This window comes from Aquarana catesbeiana, linkage group LG10, assembly GCF_042186555.1.
Source record: "Aquarana catesbeiana isolate 2022-GZ linkage group LG10, ASM4218655v1, whole genome shotgun sequence".
NCBI classification, from domain to species: Eukaryota; Metazoa; Chordata; class Amphibia; order Anura; family Ranidae; genus Aquarana; species Aquarana catesbeiana.
In genome coordinates, this window is record NC_133333.1 from 180,340,985 (window position 1) to 180,364,706 (window position 23,722).

At 45.4% G+C, this 23,722-nt stretch overlaps 1 long non-coding RNA gene across 1 annotated transcript in view; it reads left to right on the top strand.

Moving 5' to 3' along the window:
• Positions 1-205: 205 nt before the first annotated feature.
• Positions 206-23,722, top strand: part of LOC141111059 (uncharacterized) — a 128,969-nt gene continuing 105,452 nt past the window's right edge. The window contains exon 1 of the long non-coding RNA XR_012236370.1: positions 206-476. This is a non-coding gene — a long non-coding RNA (uncharacterized lncRNA). The remainder of the gene's footprint in view (positions 477-23,722) is intronic.

Here is a 23,722-nt window from a genome sequence, read left to right on the forward strand (position 1 = left end):
CTGATCGTGTGTACGAGGCTTTAGGAGCAATGCTTCTTAATTTGCACCTCTTCAGGGACAGTGGCCTCTACCATTCATATAAATGGACATACAGGAAGAACTTATTCATAGTGCAGCACTGACATCACATAAGTTTTTAACATGTTCTAACTTGTCCCAGAGTGCTGTCCACAGTGGAGCAGTGCTATCATTACTCAGCCTGCACACATTACCCTACCCAAAGCCTGCATACAATACTCTACCCTGAGCTGCACACACTGCACGACCCTGAGCTGCACACACTGCACGACCCTGAGCTGCACACACTCCGCTACCCCGAGCCGCCAGCAATGCAGTGCTAAGTGTCCTGGCAGACGTGCGGTATTGCAGAGTCATAGGGAGAAGACAACCGCAGCTCCAGTCCGTAATGCAGTATGGAAGGATCAGCCGGCACAGACACTGCAGACAGCACAGCGGACCGACAGATCCCAGCTCAGGTAAGTGAAGCTGCACCTCCCGTCTATACATCCTTCATAACTCTACAACCCTCTGCTGCCAGACTCACTTCAATACCAGGCAGGTAAGTGCACAGTCTATGGATTGGATGTCAGAGCTGAATGCAGTGTGACCAATACTGAGCAACCATCCACAATGACTGCAATCAGCCTTCTGCTGGAAGCTCTTTTCTGATTGGCTGGGGCACCGATAGAGAATAAGTCCCTGCAGATCAACATAGAGCACCTGGAATTCTGTGGATGATATATATTGAAATAAACCTAAAAAATAAAATATTAAAAATGAATTATAGATATTATAACAAGAATAAATTATAATACAAATTATTTCCATAAGTTGCTGGTTTATTCTAAAGTTGCGGCCCCTTTCCTTGTAAGCACTTGTATTTTGTTTATTTTGGGGACACACCTGGTAACATGTATATACAGTATGTGTGTGTGTGTGTATATATATATATATATATAAAATATGCATTTGTGTAAATCATTTGTATTATAATTTATTTTTGCCAAAATTTCCATATTTTGTGTAAATAATTTGTATTATATTTTTTTTTTGCCAAACTATCCTATTTCACTATTTCTGCATTTTATTTTACAATATATTTATTTTTATTTATTTCAATGTTTGTACATTTTATTTACAATATTTTTTATTTACTGGATTTCAATATTTCTAGATTGTATGTAGTTCATATAGACAACTGATTTTGTTTAATCCAACATAAAAAGTGTTTATTAATTTGGCACAGACTAGCATTTATTTGGGGTTTATCAAGTTTATGATACATACTAGCGACATGTTAGAGCCTCACCTACCCCACACTTTGTTTACTATTTAGATTTTTTTTTTAAACTAATGCCGCGTACACACGGTCGGACTTTTCGTCTACAAAAGTCCGACAGCCTGTCCGACATACTTCCGACGTACCTTCGGCGGACTTGCGGCAGACTTTCTTACGAACGGACTTGCCTACACACGACCACACAAAAGTCCGACGGATTCGTACGTGATGACGTACACCGGACTAAAATAAGGAAGTTCATAGCCAGTAGCCAATAGCTGCCCTAGCATGGGTTTTTGTCCGTCGGACTAGCACACAGACGAGCGGATTTCGGGGTCCGTCGTACTTACGACGTAAAGATTTGAAGCATGTTTCAAATCTAAAGTCCGTCGGATTTGAGGCTAAAAAAGTCAGTTGAAAGTCCGGAGAAGCCCACACACGATCGGATTACCAGCCAGCTTTAGTCCGTCAGCGTCCGTTGGACTTTTGTAGACGAAAAGTCCGACCGTGTGTACGCGGCATAACTTTTACTAGCTGTCACTGCTCTATAAACTGTAGTTTGTTTCATTGTGTTAGTTGTAGTTATAGCTTAAAAAATACATTCTAAAAAATACTTTTCAAGCTTTGTTCGTGTGCATTCTTTTTAGCCTTGCTGTTATAGTTTTTAATTTGTATTTATATATACTGCACATTTTTATAATTTTATTGATATGCAATTTTTACATGTAACTCTTTTAAAGAAGTACGTTGGTTATATTGTTCAATCTTCTTGTTAGAAGCCTATCCCTCATTGCTGCGTACCCACTGGGGGTTGTCCTCTGCATTATAGTGTTCATCTTGCAGATTTTGGGGTGATCAATATTCAGTTGAGTTCAGAGTTTGCCCAGGAGAAGGAGGAGGAGGGGGAGGAGGGTGATTCTGTGTCATAGCAGGATATTGCTATATAGTGATAATTTTCTTAAGTGGGACACAGAGGAGAGCCCTGAGATCCCGCAGTGTGTTCTGGACATGTGACTACCAAAGGTTATTGTCCCCAATGCAACATGTCCCTATGATATCATTTCTGTCTAAGACTCACTTTACAAACTTAACACTCCAGAAGAAGGATTTTTATTCTCAAAAAAAAGTGACAGTTATTTTCAGCTGAGTCCAATCATATTTAAAAAATAGTCACATGGCTAAAATAAAGATCCTTATCCTGTGTTAAAGCTTTGTGAATAGTCTGGACATTCCATAAAGGAGAAAACTTACACTGGTAAGCATTGCAGCGTTCCATGCATGGGTCAGCACACAGCTGTAAACCAGGGCTACCGATTTTCCACATGGATTAATATCACCGTGATTACATTGCTTCTTTCCAGCTTGTAAAGCAGCGGTATTCTGCGCTGGTTTATTTCAGAAGATAATTACAGTTAAGAGTTACGGTCAGCTCCCCTGCTGGTCTTACTGGTGGAGGGAATCGTAGTACAGCTTTAAGTGTCGTATTGCGAAATCTTTCCCCTTGAGGAGATCTGCAAAGCAGCAAAACCTGCCTGAGAATGAAGGATGGGGAGAGGAGACCAGAGCATTTGTTGGCTGTGCTCTACACTAGCACTGCATCTATATGGGACCCAGATTACAGACTGTCCTGGGGCATGATCATGTTTATATATTTTTATATGTATTATACTATCTTGCACCACTCTATCTAAAGTATGCATGTATTTCAGAGTACATAACTGTAGCAAAGGTGTGTTATTTTCCTTTATTTATGTTTAGTTTTGTAGCACTGCTCTATATACGTACATAGAAACGTTAGTGCTAGCTCCATAGAAGCTTACACTCTAACTTTCGTAACATAGTCATGTAGAAAGGCCATTTTGTATAGGAGCTGGTAAATCTAATAGAACATTTTTGAATTGAGGTAGGAAACAATTTCACCTGGAGGAAATCCATACAAAGGGGAAATCGTACAAAAGTGCCTTTGGGGGTACCATGAACCCCAACAATACAAGTCATCAGACAGTGCTAACCACTGTTAATGTTCTGCATTAATGTATGTTGTATTAAAGGAGAGCATTAAAATGTATGGGCTGCCAATTCACCCATATATACTAAAAATCGGACATGACCCATCTTTCTAACTCACTACCATACACATAAAATGCGTGTTGCGGTAACGCAGAAGTGTAAATGGGCCTTAAGGGAGCTATTTATAATCCAGTGTGATTTCCCTTCTCCACACACCACAAGAAATTGCTGGAAATATTCCACACCGTGCTGACATTTCACTTTAAGTGCATATTGTGGAGCCTCCGATGTCCTGGGGTAAGTTCTTTGCCTAATGCAGCAGAGCGTTCCATAGATTGGTGGTGTGCGCTGTCACATGATAGGTTTCCTTCTCCTCCAGGCATACATTTTCCATTCATTAGAACGGATAAAGTTTACCAGCAGAGTCCCAAAGCAAAAAAACAAAAAGAATATTTATAAAGTGTGTTACCTCATTGGTGTCTGTATTTTGCTGTTTGCTCAGAGTTCCACTTTAAATCTGGCCACACATGTAACAATCTGAACATACAACAGGGGCGTACCTACAGGGGTCGCAATTGTGACCTGGCCTAACGCTTCAGGGGGCCAATGCGGCCCCCTATACACCTGGATAGGAGGAGCGGCGGGGCAGCTGCATACAGAGGAACTGATCTCTTCATTTTCCTGCTGCCGCCACTAAATGCCTGTGGGAGGGAGTGGAGGAGAAGCGGCCATTCAGCGTACAAGATTGGTTCATCTGTATGCAGCCACCCCGCCACTCCTTCTAGCCAGGTTCTTTCTGCTGCCCGCCCTTGTCCTCCGCAGCTCTGTTGGCTTCCCCCCTCCCCTCTCCCACCGGCTGCTGCGGTGGATGCTGTCTGGATGGAGAGCGGGGAAGGGACCGGTAAATGTGTTATTTACTGGCCCCTTCCTTGTCTTAATGAATAGTCTGTGATTCAAACCAATCATTGACTCTGTTTATTCATAACTGAGGCTTGGCAATCTGTGTTTACTATGCTTCAGTTTGTGAATGAATAGGAAGCTCTGTACAGAGCTATTCCTGTCCATTCATTGTGTGCAGCTGAGGCTGCAGAAAAGGAGATTAAGGGCTGTGTCCTCAATCTTCTTTCTCTGTCTCAAAGGTGGAACATCAGAGGTCTGTTTAAAGCCCTGATATTTTACAAAAGCCCCCCGACGGGGCTCCTGCAAAAAATTTTTTTTTTTTTTTTTTTAAATAACATTGTAAAAAAAAAAAAGTAAACAATAAAATGAAAATAAAAAAAACTACTAACACCAGTGGTGGAACTACCAATGTCACAAAGGTTGCACTTACAACGCGGGCCTGGCGTTCCACCACGGGGCTCAGAGGGAGGGCGGCCCTTCATGGTTTCTTGCATCGGGGCCACTTTAGCTTCTAGTTACGCCACTGACATACAATATCCTTTAGATTTACCAGCAGAGCTCTAGTGTGATAAATATGGATAGATTATTTAGGTAGGCTCTTGTGCTGCTTAGTTGTGAGTATATCTAAAGGAAATTGTACATTTAGATTGTAATAACTTTCTCCATCGTGATAACTTTATGTAAAAATAATTCACATAGAGTCTCAATAGACCACTAACGGCATTTACAGTATAGCGTTTTGGGGACCCTGATGTATTTATGGCATTTACAGTATAGCGTTTTGGGGACCCTGATGTAATGAAGGGAGCTCTGGGGACCCTAATGTAAATAGGGATGCTCTCTGGGGACCCTGATGTAAGGGGAGGCTCTCTGGGGACCCTGATGTATCCTGATCTGATGACCCTGATCTCAATAGACCACTAACGGCGTTTACAGTATAGTGTTTTGGGGACCCTGATGTATTTACGGCATTTACAGTATAGCGTTCTGGGGACCCTGATGTAATGAAGGGAGCTCTGGGGACCCTAATGTAAGTAGGGATGCTCTCTGGGGACCCTGATGTAAGTGGGGGATCCGCACTTAGATATGTAACGATAATATAACTGGGATGCTCTCTGGGGACCCTGATGTAAGGGGAGGCAAATGTGTCACACTTGTGGTGCCATTCATGGATAATGGCACCCTGAACGCGGTAACAGAAGCTCAGATTTCTGGCACAAAAAACATGTGACAAATGTGAGAAAATCACACAGTTAAAAAACGTGCAAAGGTCGAAGCTTCAGAAGGTGCATGAGCTACTTTGCAGCATTTTTTGAAGATAGGACAGCCCATTAAAATAAATAGGCTTCTCTAATACTGTGTAGAATAATGGTATACAGGTGCATGGTGGGGTTTCCTGTGGTGTGCAGCAAGTAGGTGCTACTTGTTAGCCAGAGGATAATTGTCTTATTCAGTAGGAACTATATAGTAGAAATGCACATAACTCAAAATACATTAGGACAGTTTATTAGGAAATGTTAGACTTGAAAACATTAGGAGCTTACTTACATTTGAATGAATTTAAACAAATATAATGGGTTTGCATAAACTTTGTTAATGCACCACAACACATTTTGGTGCATTATGGCCCACTGGAATGCATGTGCCTTTTTTTAATGAGTTGGGGTGCCATTCAAACCTAATAGTGCTGCAACACAGCAAAGCACGTAACGTGTATTGCTGTGCATTACAGTAACACAAAAGTTTAAATGGGCCCTTATACCTGAATCCAAGGTGTTTGTAGCAGAGGCGTAACTAGAATCTTCGGTGCAAGAAACCATGCAGGGCCCCCACTAGTGGCGTTGCTGGGTCTACAAAAGATCTCGGGCTAGAGCCCATAGCAGCAAATATATATATATATATATATATATATATATATATATATATATATATATATATATATATATATATATATATATATATTATCGTTACATATCTAAGTGCGGATCCCCCACTTACACCAGGGTCCCCAGAGAGCCTCCCCTTACATCAGGGTCCCAAGAGAGCATCCCTACTTACATTAGGGTCCCCAGAGCTCCCTTCATTACATCAGGGTCCCCAGAGAGCCCCTCCGTACATCAGGGTCCCCAGAGAGCCTCCCTACTTACATTGGGGTCCTCAGAGCCCCCCTCATTACATCAGGGTCCCCAGAGAGCCCCCTTACATCAAGGTTCCCAGAGAGCCCCTCCTTATATCAGGGTCCCCACAGAACCCCCCTTACATCAGGGTCCCCCAGAGAGCTCACCCTTACAACCGGTGCCCCCAGAGAGACCCCCCTTACATTAGGGTCCCCAGAGAACCCTACCCCTTACATCAGGGTCCCCAGAGAGTCCCCCACTTTACATCAGGGTCTCCAGAGAGCCCCCTCCTTACATTAGGGTCCCCAGAGAGCCTCCACTTACATCAGGGTCCCCAGAGAGCCTCCCCTTACATCAGGGTCCCCAGAGAGCCTACCTACTTACATTAGGGTTCCCAGATCCCCCCTCATTACATCAGGATCCCCAGAGAGCCCCTACTTACATCAGGGTCCCCAGAGAGCCCCCCCCTTACATCAGGGTCCCCAGAGAGCCCCCTTACATCAGGGTCCCCAGAGGGCCCCCCCTTTACATTAGGGTCCCCAGAGAGCCCCTTCCTTACATCAGGGTCTCCAAAGAGCCCCTCCTTACATCAGGGTCCCCAGAGAGCCCCTCCTTACATCAGGGTCCCCAGAGAGCCCCTCCTTACATCAGGGTCCCCAGAGAGCCTCCCCTTACATCAGGGTCCCAAGAGAGCCTCCCCTTACATCAGGGTCCCCAGAGAGCCTCCCTACTTACATCAGGGTCCCCAGAGAGCCTCCCCTTACATCAGGGTCCCCAGACAGCCTTCCTACTTACATTAGGGTCCCCAGAGAGCCCCTTCCTTACATCAGGGTCCCCAGAGAACCCCTCCTTACATCAGGGTCCCCAGAGAGCCTCCCCTTACATCAGGGTCCCCAGAGAGCCTCCCACTTACATCAGGGTCCCCAGAGAGCCCCCCTTACGTCAGTTTCCCCAGAGAGCCTCCACTTTACATCAGGGTCCCCAGAGAGCCCCCCCTTAAATCAGGGTCCCAAGAGAGTCTCACCTTTACATCAGGGATCCCAGAGAGCCCCTTCCTTACATCAGTGTCCCCAGAGAGCCCCCCCTTACATCAGTGTCCCCAGAGAGCCCCCCTTACATTAGGGTCCCCAGAGCTCCCTTCATTACATCAGGGTCCCCAGAGAGCCCCTTCCTTACATCAGGGTCCCCAGAGAACCCCTCCTTACATCAGGGTCCCCAGAGAGCCTCCCCTTACATCAGGGTCCCCAGAGAGCCTCCCACTTACATCAGGGTCCCCAGAGAGCCCCCCTTACGTCAGTTTCCCCAGAGAGCCTCCACTTTACATCAGGGTCCCCAGAGAGCCCCCCCTTAAATCAGGGTCCCAAGAGAGTCTCACCTTTACATCAGGGATCCCAGAGAGCCCCTTCCTTACATCAGTGTCCCCAGAGAGCCCCCCCTTACATCAGTGTCCCCAGAGAGCCCCCACTTACATTAGGGTCCCCAGAGCTCCCTTCATTACATCAGGGTCCCCAGAGAGCCCCTCCGTACATCAGGGTCCCCAGAGAGCCTCCCTACTTACATTGGGGTCCTCAGAGCCCCCCTCATTACATCAGGGTCCCCAGAGAGCCCCCTTACATCAAGGTTCCCAGAGAGCCCCTCCTTATATCAGGGTCCCCACAGAACCCCCCTTACATCAGGGTCCCCCAGAGAGCTCACCCTTACAACCGGTGCCCCCAGAGAGACCCCCCTTACATTAGGGTCCCCAGAGAACCCTACCCCTTACATCAGGGTCCCCAGAGAGTCCCCCACTTTACATCAGGGTCTCCAGAGAGCCCCCTCCTTACATTAGGGTCCCCAGAGAGCCTCCACTTACATCAGGGTCCCCAGAGAGCCTCCCCTTACATCAGGGTCCCCAGAGAGCCTACCTACTTACATTAGGGTTCCCAGATCCCCCCTCATTACATCAGGATCCCCAGAGAGCCCCTACTTACATCAGGGTCCCCAGAGAGCCCCCCCCTTACATCAGGGTCCCCAGAGGGCCCCCCCTTTACATTAGGGTCCCCAGAGAGCCCCTTCCTTACATCAGGGTCCCCAGAGAACCCCTCCTTACATCAGGGTCCCCAGAGAGCCTCCCCTTACATCAGGGTCCCCAGAGAGCCTCCCACTTACATCAGGGTCCCCAGAGAGCCCCCCTTACGTCAGTTTCCCCAGAGAGCCTCCACTTTACATCAGGGTCCCCAGAGAGCCCCCCCTTAAATCAGGGTCCCAAGAGAGTCTCACCTTTACATCAGGGATCCCAGAGAGCCCCTTCCTTACATCAGTGTCCCCAGAGAGCCCCCCCTTACATCAGTGTCCCCAGAGAGCCCCCACTTACATTAGGGTCCCCAGAGCTCCCTTCATTACATCAGGGTCCCCAGAGAGCCCCTCCGTACATCAGGGTCCCCAGAGAGCCTCCCTACTTACATTGGGGTCCTCAGAGCCCCCCTCATTACATCAGGGTCCCCAGAGAGCCCCCTTACATCAAGGTTCCCAGAGAGCCCCTCCTTATATCAGGGTCCCCACAGAACCCCCCTTACATCAGGGTCCCCCAGAGAGCTCACCCTTACAACCGGTGCCCCCAGAGAGACCCCCCTTACATTAGGGTCCCCAGAGAACCCTACCCCTTACATCAGGGTCCCCAGAGAGTCCCCCACTTTACATCAGGGTCTCCAGAGAGCCCCCTCCTTACATTAGGGTCCCCAGAGAGCCTCCACTTACATCAGGGTCCCCAGAGAGCCTCCCCTTACATCAGGGTCCCCAGAGAGCCTACCTACTTACATTAGGGTTCCCAGATCCCCCCTCATTACATCAGGATCCCCAGAGAGCCCCTACTTACATCAGGGTCCCCAGAGAGCCCCCCCCTTACATCAGGGTCCCCAGAGAGCCCCCTTACATCAGGGTCCCCAGAGGGCCCCCCCTTTACATTAGGGTCCCCAGAGAGCCCCTTCCTTACATCAGGGTCCCCAGAGAACCCCTCCTTACATCAGGGTCCCCAGAGAGCCTCCCCTTACATCAGGGTCCCCAGAGAGCCTCCCACTTACATCAGGGTCCCCAGAGAGCCCCCCTTACGTCAGTTTCCCCAGAGAGCCTCCACTTTACATCAGGGTCCCCAGAGAGCCCCCCCTTAAATCAGGGTCCCAAGAGAGTCTCACCTTTACATCAGGGATCCCAGAGAGCCCCTTCCTTACATCAGTGTCCCCAGAGAGCCCCCCCTTACATCAGTGTCCCCAGAGAGCCCCCACTTACATTAGGGTCCCCAGAGCTCCCTTCATTACATCAGGGTCCCCAGAGAGCCCCTCCGTACATCAGGGTCCCCAGAGAGCCTCCCTACTTACATTGGGGTCCTCAGAGCCCCCCTCATTACATCAGGGTCCCCAGAGAGCCCCCTTACATCAAGGTTCCCAGAGAGCCCCTCCTTATATCAGGGTCCCCACAGAACCCCCCTTACATCAGGGTCCCCCAGAGAGCTCACCCTTACAACCGGTGCCCCCAGAGAGACCCCCCTTACATTAGGGTCCCCAGAGAACCCTACCCCTTACATCAGGGTCCCCAGAGAGTCCCCCACTTTACATCAGGGTCTCCAGAGAGCCCCCTCCTTACATTAGGGTCCCCAGAGAGCCTCCACTTACATCAGGGTCCCCAGAGAGCCTCCCCTTACATCAGGGTCCCCAGAGAGCCTACCTACTTACATTAGGGTTCCCAGATCCCCCCTCATTACATCAGGATCCCCAGAGAGCCCCTACTTACATCAGGGTCCCCAGAGAGCCCCCCCCTTACATCAGGGTCCCCAGAGAGCCCCCTTACATCAGGGTCCCCAGAGGGCCCCCCCTTTACATTAGGGTCCCCAGAGAGCCCCTTCCTTACATCAGGGTCCCCAGAGAGCCCCTCCTTACATCAGGGTCCCCAGAGAGCCCCTCCTTACATCAGGGTCCCCAGAGAGCCCCTCCTTACATCAGGGTCCCCAGAGAGCCTCCCCTTACATCAGGGTCCCCAGAGAGCCTCCCCTTACATCAGGGTCCCAAGAGAGCCTCCCCTTACATCAGGGTCCCCAGAGAGCCTCCCTACTTACATCAGGGTCCCCAGAGAGCCTCCCCTTACATCAGGGTCCCCAGACAGCCTCCCTACTTACATTAGGGTCCCCAGAGAGCCCCTTCCTTACATCAGGGTCCCCAGAGAACCCCTCCTTACATCAGGGTCCCCAGAGAGCCTCCCCTTACATCAGGGTCCCCAGAGAGCCTCCCACTTACATCAGGGTCCCCAGAGAGCCCCCCTTACGTCAGTTTCCCCAGAGAGCCTCCACTTTACATCAGGGTCCCCAGAGAGCCCCCCCTTAAATCAGGGTCCCAAGAGAGTCTCACCTTTACATCAGGGATCCCAGAGAGCCCCTTCCTTACATCAGTGTCCCCAGAGAGCCCCCCCTTACATCAGTGTCCCCAGAGAGCCCCCCTTACATCAGTGTCCCTAGAGAGCCTCCCTTTACATCAGTGTCCCCAGAGAGCCCCCCCCTTACATCAGTGTCCCCAGAGAGCCCCCCTTACATCAGGATCTCCAGAGAGCCTCCCCTTACATCAGGGTCCCCAGAGATCCCTACTTACATCAGTGTCCCCAGAAAGCCACCCTTACATCAGTGTCCCAAGAGAGCCCCCCCTTACATCAGTGTCCCCAGAAAGCCCCCCCTTACATCAGTGTCCCCAGAAAGCCCCACCCTTACATCAGTGTCCCCAGAAAGCCCCACCCTTACATCAGTGTCCCCAGAAAGCCCCCCCTTACATCAGTGTCCCCAGAAAGCCCCCCCTTACATCAGTGTCCCCAGAAAGCGCCCCCTTACATCGGGGTCCCCAGACAGCCCTCCCCTTCCAGAGGTTCCCCTGTACCTGGCTGGTCTCTGCTGTCTGTGCACCTCCAGCCCCCAGCACATCTCTGTACCCACCACCTCGGGGGAGGTGGGAGGTGGCGATCGGTAGTTCTATGGTGTCTACGGGCGACGGGATCTCCCTGGGGCTTGTAGTTCTCTTTCCTAGTGTATACAGTGGAGAGGGGCCTCTGACCTGGGCATGTATCAGCAAGAGTGTACAAGTAAAGCGAATCACTTGTACATTGAAGAGTGAAACTGATACATGCCCGGGTCAGAGCCACCCCTCCACTGTATACACTAGAGAAAAGAACTACTAGCCCCAGGGAGATCCCGCCGCCCACGAACACCATAGAGCTGCCGATCGACGCCTCCCACCCCCCCACTGCATTCTAAACGGACAGCCAGAGGTGCAGGGGGAGATACCGGGTCTTGTGACCATGAAAATTCAGCCACTGGTTTGAAGTAAATGTACAAAAACCAGATAGTACTATGTAGCAACATTTTTTAAATGGGAACAGAGTTTAAGGCTTCATGTACACTGCTGCTGGTAAACAGACGTTTAGGAGCAGTTGGGCGTTTTTTTCAGCTGCCCCTGAACTCTCCTCTATGTTATCTTATCAATACATGTACACAGGATCATTTATAGTAGTTTCTAGGCAGTTGAGTTTAGAAGTATTTTTTGGAAAGCAAAAAAATGCTTTCAGGACAGATGTTCAGAGGCATTTGATACGCCAAATGCCTGTAACAGCTTGTAAACGCATGTAAACAAGGTAACTCGCATTTAGCCGTGTTTCGTTTACAGGCATTTTTAATTCTTGACCATCTTGAAAAAAATGCTTCTAAACGCAAACGCGGCTAACCGCGGCATGTAAACGTGTCAAAATGAGCGTTTTAAACGTCAGTTACTATCTGTCAAGTTAAATGTTTCAGGAGAGGTTGTCAGTGCTTGTCAACTCATGCACTGATTGACTCCTTGTGCTGTTTTTTACTGTACCCTTCTGAACCCTACTGTACCGAGGATGACAAGAAGATGTTGCAAGGTCAGATAAATTCTGGTGCTTATACTGTATGTGACTTTCATCTAACATGTAAATTGGAATTGTAGTGGATCTTCAAATACTATTTTTTTCTAGTGAGGGGGGGGCTAGAGCAGAGGAGGGTTTGAAAGCTGTCTTGAGTTTTTATTAGTGTGTGTATCCCTGTTGGGGACATTTTTTTTTCTCACTTCCCAGGGGTAACCTAGAGGTTGAACAGGTATGACCAGCTCAGGAGAAAAAAAAACTACCCTTGCTTACATACAGGGCTGTCTTTAATATTGACTGGACCCTGGGCAAAACTTTTCTTGGACCCCCTCTTCCATGCAATTTTGCTCTCCACGTGCTTTGACAATAAATAGCAGCTAGACTCAAAATCAGTTTACTGAATCAGATCAGGCTGCGATTGGTTGCCAGAGGTGACATTGTATCATTACCGCTCACTGACTGGCTGCTAGAGGTTACAGCACACATTATGGCTCACTGTTTATTTTCTAGAGGTTACAGCACGTGACTTCTGCTTGTTGATTGGTTGCTAGAGTTTACTGAACATTATTACTGCTCACTGATTGGTTCCTAGAGGTTACTGCATATCCTTACCGCTCAATGATTGGTTGCAAGAGGTTAGCACACAGCATTACTGCTCGCTGATTGATTGCTAAAGGTCACAGCACATCATCTCCTCACTGCCTGCTAGAGCTGCACGATTCTGGCTAAAATTACAATTATGATTTTTTTTTTGCTTAGAAGATAGATCACGATTCTCTCATGATTCTCGCGGCGTAACATCATTTTTCACATTAAAACAAAAAAAATTGGGCTAACTTTACTGTTTCGTTTTTTTTGGGTTTTTTTTATTCATGGAAGTGTATTTTTTCCCGAAAAATTGCATTTGAAAGACCGCTGGGCAGAGTGTCTGGATTATTTATTTACACAGAAGTTCTATCCCTTTGATCTAAGAAGGAAGCTTAGTTACAATGTTTCAAGTTAAAGACTTATCAGACTGCCGGATCTTTCTTTTGACAGCTGAGTGAGCAGATAAAGTCTCTCCACTTGTTTATATGAAAGAATCTGCAAAACCTGCAGGAGAGATCGTCAAAGGGGGTGAATCGAGATCACAATTTTTTTAACGATTAATTGTGCAGCTCTACTGCCTGCACACCATGGACTGGGGAGGTGACCCATCAATAGACAGAAAACTCCTAGGAATCCTAGGACTCCTGGGATCAGTGGCAATGCCTTTTACGCCACCCACCAATAGATAAGAGGAATTTCTACACTGACACCAATGTAATAAGAGAATTTACGGAATATACAAGGAATATACAATGACCTCCATGTAAGGGGAAATTTGCACTGACAACCATTGTCGAGGAGATTTGTACTGACCACGAATGTAAGGTGACACTTCTACACCAACCACCAAGGTTAGGGGGGTTTTACACTGACCACCAATGTAAAGGGGGTCAGTGTAAAGAAGCAGTATGGTGAAAGAAGCAGTATGGTGAAATATTGCGGAGCTATAGGATCACTTGCGCATCAAGGCGCTACTCACAAAATCCTCGGTTGCAATCAGGCATGTCAGAAAACTTCCGCGATCGCCGCTAGTAGCGTGCGTTCCACGGAGCCAGGAAGAAACGTCACTTGGTTAGGCGTAAGCTGGATGTTTCGTCAACGCGTTTCGCCCCTCCCCAGGGCGTCCCCCCTCCCCAAGTACTTTGATGACGCCCTGGGGAGGGGCGAAACGCGTTGACGAAACATCCGGCTTGTGCCTAACCAAGTGACGTTTCTTCCTGGCTCCGTGGAACGCACGCTACTAGTGGCGATCGCGGAAGTTTTCTGACATGCCTGATTGCAACCGAGGATTTTGTGAGTAGCGCCTTGATGCGCAAGTGATCCTATAGCTCCGCAATATTTCACCATACTGCTTCTTTCTTTGCTTTTGGGTTGACATCTGCAAGCTTATGGCCTTTCCGATTTGAACATCAGCCATTTCACATTCATATCCACGCCAGAGGTACCGCCTTGTAAACACCTATGGGGATTGACTGACAGCACAGGCTGAAGAGTCATGGTTTGCTGTCCGGCAAGGTTGTCTGTTAAAGAGCTTTGGGTACTAGTCCAGCTGGTGGTATTTATTTGGGACTATTTTCAAGTAGTTGTTATTATTTCAACTGTGCTAGCCCAGTTGGTGGTATTTATTTGGGATTATTTGAAAGCATTTATCATTCTTATTGTGGTAATATATATCTATCTCTCACCTTTTTAGTAATTGGGTAGTACCAACGGCCTATTTTTTGCAATTTGCACTTCACTTATATGGCATATTGGCAACTATTGGCAGCTAATTTGTGTATTGCACCCACTATATACCATTATTCACCATTCATGGTATTTGTGTTTATAGCAACAATTGCATATATCAATATTTTTTGTAAACTGCACTAGATATGTAGTATATTGGTAATTATTAGCTGATTTGTGTATTGCACCTACCATCATCATCATTCACATTTATTGGTTATTATTGCACTTAGCACTTTATATTTAGTTCATTTATGGTGTGGATCTATATATTTTTTATTTTATCAGTGCTGTATTCGTTTGTTTTTCATTTTTCAAGTATTAGTACTTTTTTACAGCAGCGATAATATTTATTTGGTCTATTTGTCGCCAGCACTGCTTCTTTCACATAGTATCTATTTACATATTAATGCCGCCGCTATTTACATATCAATGCAGGTTTTGCCCTGCCTTAAAAAGGGCCCTGCTTACATATAAAAATATAAAAATATTTTTCTGCTAGGAAGGATTTCAATTAACTTCTTGTAATTGTAGCAGAATTTCACCAGGGCGGTAAGTGTAAAAAAAAAAAGAAAAAAGCTAGATTATTCTTACCTTGCCCCCTCATATGCCCATGGCAATATAGTCAAAAGTTATGTCACAGTCCTGGCTAGATTCTGGGGAATACAGAGCAGATGAAATCTTGTGAGAAGATGCTCTTGCAGTAGGCTGAAGGGTCTTCTCCTGAGATTTGACCTGCTCTGTATTCCCAAGGAATTTTCCCAGCCTTTCTCATAGCAATGAGGAAGGCTTCGGCCGAAATGCGTTAGCATCTTATGAATTTTGCTATTGCTGTAGTGCAATAATAAAGTTTTCTAATGAAGAAGCTATCGAGTTGCCGGCTCATGATTGTTAGAGATTAGGTAGGTATGGTGATTTTTACAGGGGGGACAGGTCTGGACAGGTGCACTTTGAAGAAAATGTGTCTTCAAAAAAATGCTTCAGGTATAAAGTGCAGAAGCCTAGAGGTGAACTCTCCAGTCACCACCAAAACCACTTGACAGTGCTAAAGGTTGCCTGCCCCCTGTACATTCCTATTGGCCTATGGGGCTGCCCATAATAGAAATGGGCCTAAAGAAATAATTAGGGGTTTGTATAATAGCAAGTTCGGACACTACTTGGAAGTAACAGAGCAACACCAGTCAGCAAAGAAATTATTCTTTAACAAACCTTAACAACTTACCAATTTATACACTTATTTCAAAAGAGCTTTATGAGCAGTTGCAGGGTCGCCGGAGGACTTTGGGTTGCTAAGTTTATTTATGATGTAACACAGCTTAGGTCTACTGACCTAATTTTCAAGCATGACCAGTAGGGCAATCATTGCCTTTAGTATGTGATGCTGTAACAGTTGATACATTTAGGCTTGTGAGCAATAAGGGGCTCATATTGAAGCTGAAGTCAAGCATGCTTAATGGGCAAATATTTATAACAATTATTTCAGTTTTGGTGCCTATTTTCAAACTAAATTCAAGTACTGGTTGTAGGTTCACCAGATTCTATGCTGCTGCTATTAAAAAAATATTGTTCAACTTCCCAGATACTTTCTGATTGCAAAAATATATATATTTTTAAATAACAGACATGTCATACTTACCTGCTCTGTGCAATAGTTTTTCACAGAGCAGCCCCCATCCTTCTCTTCTAAGGTCCCCTGCAGGCACTCCTGGCTCCTCCTCTTCTGCATGTACCACCATAGGAAGGGGCTTCCTATGGTGGCGCATGTGCCGGCTCGATTCTGAGCTGGGCTGTGTGTGTCTAGAGCCCCCTGCTCCCACTTTACTGGATTTGATTGACAGCAGCTAGAGCCAATGGCTCCCGCTGCTCTCACTGAGTCCAGTGAGGAGGAAGAGAGAGAGTAGGGCCACTGCTCTCAGGCACAACGCTGGATCAAGATTGGGCTCATATAAGTATTTGGAGGACAATAGAAAATTTTGTACCTTTAAAATGACTGTAAAGGTAAAAATTAAAAAAAAAAACATGTCTATACTTACCTGCTCTGTGCAATGGAATTGCACAGAATGGCTACAAACCTCCTTTTCTCGGGTCCCCCGCTGGAACTCCTGGCCCCTCCTCTCTGTTCAGTGCCCCCATGGGACCCGAGCCCCACTGCTGCATCCATTGATACAAACAGCAGGACTTGGCCCTGCTCACTCGTCACTGGCTTTGATTGACAGCACTGGGAACCAATGGTTCCCAGTGCCCCAGCAAAGCCAGCAAGACTCGAAAGTGGGGGGGGAGGGGGGAGCTGCAGACATGCTCAGTGTCGGATGGAATGCGGGCTCAGGAAAGTAAAGGGGGTGGGACAAGAGATATCTTGCCAGCACACCAAGGGCTTCTGAAAAAGTGTCCCAAAGTGTTATTAAACGATCATATCACAGTATAAAATATGATGTTCTGGGGTCATGTAGGACCCCTTGAAGAAAGGGTCCTGTGTGGACCAAAAACATGGCTATTTTATGCTGTGATATGATTGTTTAATAAAATGTTTGCATGCTTTTTTGGAGATCCTTGGTGTGCTGGCTGCACATCCCTTGTTCTGTGCAGTTTCCAGCCGGTGGTCGCTGCAGCACCTACTTACTTTACAGCTATTTCCATAAATGTGCATTGGCAATATTTCTTTGGATTTGTCTTGTGGAGGTGCAACAGAATTCTAAAGAGTCTCTATGACATTCTTTAGAAATTCCAAAATATATGTCAAATAAACATATGACAAATATATGTCTTTCATATGACACATACGAAAGAAATACTGGTGCTCCCATGTCATTATCATCGGTGCACTGAAGTCATTTCACTTCTTGCTGGCTGTAAGACAATGATTTACTAAAAAAACAAAACTATTGGTTTGCTTATTATCTCCCTTTAAAGTGGGAGTAAACTCACATGCATGAATTTTACATATAGGTACTGTAAATATCTTCTAAACGTGCACTGTTTAGGAGATATTTACTGTAGATGCAGCCGGTGATGTCACCAGCGTATGTGCTCTGAAGGAACGGCCACCCGGGCCATTACTTTAGAGTCCTGTGCCGTAAAGGGCAGCTCCTGCGCGAAAGCGTGGGAGTGACGTCATCCCGGCTCCAGCCACTCACACAGCTGAAGTCCGCAAACCCGGAAGGAAGACCGCGTGAAGATGGAAGCGCCTTCGGTGAGAGCGTGTCGCTGGAGGGATTCGTTCTAAGGTAAGTTTCACATAATGTGCTAGTATGCTTTGCATACTAGCACATTATAACTTTGCCTTGCAGGTTTACAAAAAAAAAAAAAAAAAAACAGCCGGAATTTACTACCGCTTTCATTAGCATTTGTCCAAGAGTAATCTAAAAAATCCAAATATTTGGAATTCAGATTACTGTAATCGGAATCTGGAAAGGTAGCTTTAAGTTAGCACACACTTTTGTTTACCGTTTTTAAATTTGGGTTAAAGCAGCCAGTCTTCTGATATACAATATATAATTTTATCTATCTATCTATCTATCTATCTATCTATCTATCTATCTATCTATCTATCTATCTATCTATCTATCTATCTATCTATCTATCAATCTGGCTTCCTGAGTTCTATTTATATAGCTGAGTTTATATTGCCTTTCTGTGAGTGTAAGCCTATCCATATCATATGGTCCCTATAGCGTTTGACTTTCTGCAGTGCCCTTGGTTAGATTTTTACAGAGCAGCATCTTGCAGCCAGGGATGGAGTTGGGACAAAGGCTGACATGCTGTTTGCTGCAATCTGTCCATAGATTTCTTTACATGATTTTCATCTTATGCTATACTATATAAAAAGTGTCTGTATTGATTTTAGAATTTTTTTTTTAAGCAAACTTTTCTTACTGTTAGTGCTTTGTATTTTTTAAATTAGGGTAGAAAAGGATCATGATTTACTTTAGGTTTGTGCTTGCATATTTTGGCAATGCATGTCAATGCACGGTACTAAGTGCATTGCAGCACCTTTTATTTAGAATTCATATTTAGAATTCATACCTGCACACAAACAGGAGATGCCAACACACCTGCACTACAGCACACCGCAGTAGTACATTGTGTTGCTCTGAGTTTTGCCGAAAATGCTGAAGGTGCAGTTTTTCACGTGTTGAGTTACAGACTTGCAGACCTCAAAGGTGGTTGTGTTTGCTCATCTCATACATTTCCATTTCTCCAGCTTTTGGGGCTCCTGGGTCATCATACATGTTTTTCCTGATCCTTTGAGAAAGCCAATTGGGTGTAACGCATCAGGTGGTCATTGACGTCATCACGCCGGGTGGACACTAGACACCATCTTGTTGGTTGGTTTGCTGATACTGTGACAACTACTACATGCTCTGAGATGCTGGTTTTATGTGAGTGTACCCCTGTATGTTTTATTTAAATAAATTAGGATTTAGCAGACACACTACACTATCAGCTTCTCCTTTTATCCTGTTTGAAAATTCCTGCATGACTAGGTACATATTTGGGGCTGAGAAGTGGAAGAGAAGATTGGTGGATCTAGGTCAATGTTTCTCAACTCCAGTCCTCAAGTACCCCCAACAGGTCATGTTTTCAGGCTCTCCATTATTTTGCACAGGTGATTTGATCAGTTTCACTGCCTTAGTAATTACCACAGTCGTTTCATCTGAGGGAAATCCTGGAACCGTGACCTGTTGGGGGTAGTTGAGGACTAGAGTTGAGAAATATTGATCTAGGTGACCCAGGTTTATGAGCATTAACAAGCGTGTATGACCCCCCATTCATTTGAGGGGTCCACTGGATGAGGTGAGCGCATACCCTAAGGGGGCCTATAGTGTAGGGCACATTGGTGTTTGTGTGAAGATTTATTCACTCATTATTTGGTCGAATTGAAGAATACAGGACTATTATAGGAGATTGTACATTTGTTACATTTTGTACAAGTAATTCATTCATATACAGTATCTCACAAAAGTGAGTACACCCCTCACATTTTTGTAAATATTTTATTATATCTTTTCATGTGATAACACTGAAGAAATTACACTTTGCTCACTTTGCTACAATGTAAAGTAGTGAGTGTACAGCTTGTATAACAGTGTAAATTTGCTGTCCCCTCAAAATAACTCAACACACAGCCATTAATGTCTAAACCGCTGGCAACAAAAGTGAGTACACCCCTAAGTAAAAATGTCTAAATTGAGCCCAATTAGCCATTTTCCCTCCCCTGTGTCATGTGACACGTTAGTGTTACCAGGCCTCAGGTGTGAATTAGGAGCAGGAGTGTTTAATTTGGTGTTATCGCTCTCACTCTCTCATACTGGTCACTGGAAGTTCAACATGGCACCTCATGGCAAAGAACTCTCTGAGGATCTGAAAAAAAGAAGGAAGCCTCTTCTAAAGATGATGCACAAGAAAGCCCGCAAACTGTTTGCTAAAGACAAGCTGACTAAGGATATGGATTACTGGAACCATGTCCTGTGGTCTGATGAGACCAAGATAAACTTATTTGGTTAAGATGGTGTCAAGTGTGTGTGGCAGCAACCAGGTGAGGAGTACAAAGACAAGTGTGCCTTGCCTACGGTCAAGCATGGTGGTGGGAGTGTCATGGTCTGGGGCTGCATGAGTGCTGCTGGCACTGGGGAGCTACAATTCATTGAGGGAACCATGAATGTCACCATGTACTGTGACATACTAAAGCAGAGCATGATCCCCTCCCTTCCGAGACTGGGCTGCAGGGCAGTATTCCAACATAACGACCCCAAACACACCTCCAAGACGACCACTGCCTTGCTAAAGAAGAGGAGGGTAAAAGTGATGGACTGGCCAAGCATATCTCCAGACCTAAACCCTATTGAGCATCTGTGGGGCATCCTCAAATGAAAGGTGGAGGAGCGTAAGGTCTCTAACATCCACCAGCTCCGTGATGTTGTCATGGAGGAGTGGAAGAGGACTCCAGTGGCAACCTGTGAAGCTCTGGTGAACTCCAAGTCCAAGAGGGTTAAGGCAGTGCTTGCAAAATAATGGTGGCCACACAAAATATTGACACATTGGGCCCAATTTGGACATTTTCACTTAGGGGTGTACTAACTTTGGTTGCCAGCAGTTTAGACATTAATGGCTGTGTGTTGAGTTATTTTGAGTGGACAGCAAATTTACACTGTTATACAAGCTGTACACTCACTACTTTACATTGTAGCAAAGTGTCATTTCTTCAGTGTTGTCACATGAAAAGATATAATAAAATATTTTAAAAAATGTGAGATTTGTACACACTTTTGTGAGATATTATATAGGTCTTTGGCACATATGGATTACAGAGTGTACATACCAATTAATCATCTGACATGAGTTGTTTCTTATATATTTATTTACACCCAGTGGGCAAGATATATATATATATATATATATATATATATATATATATATATATATATATATATATATATATATATATATATATATATATATATATATATATATATTGTTTTTATTGTTTTGTTATATATATTTTTAGGTTTTTTTTTAAATTTTATTTATCACTTTTAGTGGATTTGGAGCTCTTCACACAGTCTATTTAGATTATGTTTTCCCTGTAGCCTGTGTACAGTGAAAACTTAAGTACCTTGGAAAGTGAAACTGTCAAATCACTGACAAAAGATTTCCAGCTTGCTGGAAATTCTCTATTAAATGTGCTCAAGATGTCTCACACTGTTTCAAAAACTGTAATCTCTTTTTTTTGTAAACCGACTTTATCATCAGTAGTATTGATAGCAAACATCACATAATATGGCTACCAGAAAGATATTCTGAAACCAATAGCTAGAGGGGGGAGACTGTTGTACAGACAGAGCAATGACTGCCTTGAGCAGCTGGAATGTATCTGAAATCCTCAACAGTCTACCTCAAATGTTCTCCTAAGAAAGGGAGCCTGCCCAGGGGACCAGTTATGCTGAACAAGGACTGCAGTCTCAATGCAGACCCACACTGCAGTCATGTAAATGTATCTCCAGACACTTATGTGCTGAGCTGTAAGGTTCAATTCCCCTTTTATATTCTGTGTTGATGAGAGCTTGGTGCTTGTTGGGGAGACAAAGCAAAGCCAACCTTGTCGTTCCAATAAAAGCCAATAAAAAAAAGAAAGGTCACTTGTCTTCTAAGGTCATGGCTGGGATTTGATATGATAATTCTGAGATTAAAGTTCCATGGTCCAAGCCCAGGAGTATACCTAGGGAGGGAGTATGGTGTGCAGAAGCTATGGGAGTAAAAAAGAAAATACATGATTTTAGAGTATCCTTTTATTGGTTGAACTATATGGACTGTCTTTTTTCAACCAGACTAACCACAATGTAAGAGTATCTGCATGTGGCTGCAAAGCTCGGTAATTCCTATAATTCTTATTTGTTTCCCAAATTTGCCTATCATGGAGAGTAGTGTGTGTAAATAGAAATTTTGAAATCTGCTAAAAACATTCTTTTAAAATATGAATTTACTTTCAATGCAGACATCTGTTAGGATACTTATTCATAGCATGAATGTGGAGTCTTATCAGAGAACATTCACTCAGTCATTCTCAGAAAAGTTGGCTGGTGCTCTAATCCGGACATTTATCCTTGTAATATGGGTAAGTGCATTACATTTTACGATCCAGTGATAATTCAGACTTTTCCCACTAGGGGGTTCTGTCAACCCAGTGTTGCTGTTCCTCCTGTGTGACTTGACAGGCGGACCCCAAGGTGAACTAAGGACAAAACTGCCAGCTGACAATATTATATATAGGGACCTCTTAAAAATGTGTACAGAACCCATTTCTGCATCTTAATTATTTGAATTCCCTGATATGAATGATTGTAAATCTTAGTAGTATTTAGCTTTGTCTGACCTTTGCATGTACATGACATCATGTTGCATATTTATACAGTATGTTTATTAATTATTTTTAAATCTATTTTCTACTTTGAAAATGATTGGCGTATTTATCATTGACAGGCAAGCCAGACACATTTGTGCATTTGCCGTATTTTTACATTGAGTGGATAGGACATACATCAGTGTATGTAAATATGGATTTTAGGCCAGTAATCCAGTATTCCAGTTTCCCTATACTTACGTTCTAAATAGAGGTCGACCGATTATCGGTGCAGCCGATATTCACTTTTTAGACGTATTGGCATCGGTCAAAAAACTGACTGATATTACTGATATTGCTTCAAGAGGTTTTACCGGGGTGATGCCTGCAGCTGCAGGCATCACCCCACTACTGTTCTTTAGAGCGGACGGTCGGCTTTGTTGTAATAACAACTGATGCGGCTCAGCAGCCGCTTGACTGTTATTACAAGCAGCGGGAGGGGACATTCCCCCCTCCTGCCGCCTTCTGCCACTCACCCGGGCTCTCCCGTCCCACCGGGAGGCCTGAGCAACCAGCCGGTGGACATGCATCGGCTGGCCAACACCCGAATGATGTCGATGCTTCGTTCGGGTCTTGGATCTAGTAATCCGGAAGCAATGTCACCGGGGTGATGCATGCAGCTGCAGGCGGTCTCGTTCAGATCTAGTAATCTGGGTCTTTGTTCGGGTTTTGGATCTAGTAATCTGGAAGCGATGTCACTGGGGTGATGCATGCAGCTGCAGCCATCAGCCCGGTACCATTCTTTGGAGAGGATGGTCATGTTTATTGTAATAACAACCGATGCTGCTAAGCAGCTGCTCAGCTGTTATTACAAGCAGCAGGAGGGAACGTTCCTCCCTACCGCCGCCTTCGGCCGCTCGCCTGGGCTCTCCCGTCCCACGGGGAGGCCCGAGCAACCAGCCAACACTCCCGCCAGCTAGCTGAAGACCCGAACGAAGCCTTCGTTTGAGTCTCGGATCTAGTAATCCGGAAGTGATGTCATGACATCACTTCCTGGATTACTGGCATCTTAAAGGCGCCAGTTTTAAAAAATAAAATATTCACAAATGCAGATCTTCATGTTTTGAATACTTTGAAGTGTACTTATAGACCCCCGATCCCTTCATAAAGAGTACCCGTCACTGCCTATTATTGTCACAAAGGATATTTACATTCCTTGTGACAGCAATAAGGCCCCCTTCACACTGGGGCGGGAGGAGCGTCGGTGGTAAAGCGCTGCTATTTTTAGCGGCGCTTTACCGTCGTTTTAGCAGCGGTATTCGGCCGCTAGTGGGGGGTTTTTACCCCCCGCTAGCGGGCAAGAAAAGG